At 54.6% G+C, this 328-nt stretch overlaps 1 protein-coding gene across 2 annotated transcripts in view; it reads right to left on the bottom strand.

Annotated features, from left to right (window-relative positions):
* The window catches only part of CEP170B (centrosomal protein 170B), a 24,935-nt gene that overhangs the window by 2,956 nt on the left and 21,651 nt on the right, over positions 1-328 (bottom strand). The gene's annotated exons all lie outside the window — the stretch shown is intronic.

The following is a 328-nucleotide window of genomic DNA, read 5'->3' as shown; positions in this document are numbered from 1 at the left end:
CCTTCTTTCATCTACCCACCCATCACCTATCCACACAACCACCCACCTCTCCGTCCATTCAGCCATTATCTACCCACCTACCCACATACTCACCAACCCATCCCTCATCAACGCATCTACCCACCCACCCAGCCTCTCATCCATTCATCCACCTACCTCCTCACACATCCACCTACCCATCATCGACCCACCCACCCACTCATCTGTCTGTCTGCCATCTATCCACACACCCACTCACTCATCCTCCATCATCTATCCACCGGCCTATCATCTATCCACACAACCACCCACGCATCCACCCATCATCTACCCACCCACACACCCACCC

The sequence above is a fragment of the Carlito syrichta genome, unplaced genomic scaffold, assembly GCF_000164805.1.
Source record: "Carlito syrichta isolate Samal-C Ts95f unplaced genomic scaffold, Tarsius_syrichta-2.0.1 Scaffold301850, whole genome shotgun sequence".
In the NCBI taxonomy this organism is placed as follows: Eukaryota; Metazoa; Chordata; class Mammalia; order Primates; family Tarsiidae; genus Carlito; species Carlito syrichta.
Note: the sequence above shows the minus strand (reverse complement) of the source record. Positions and strands in the feature narration are given on the sequence as shown.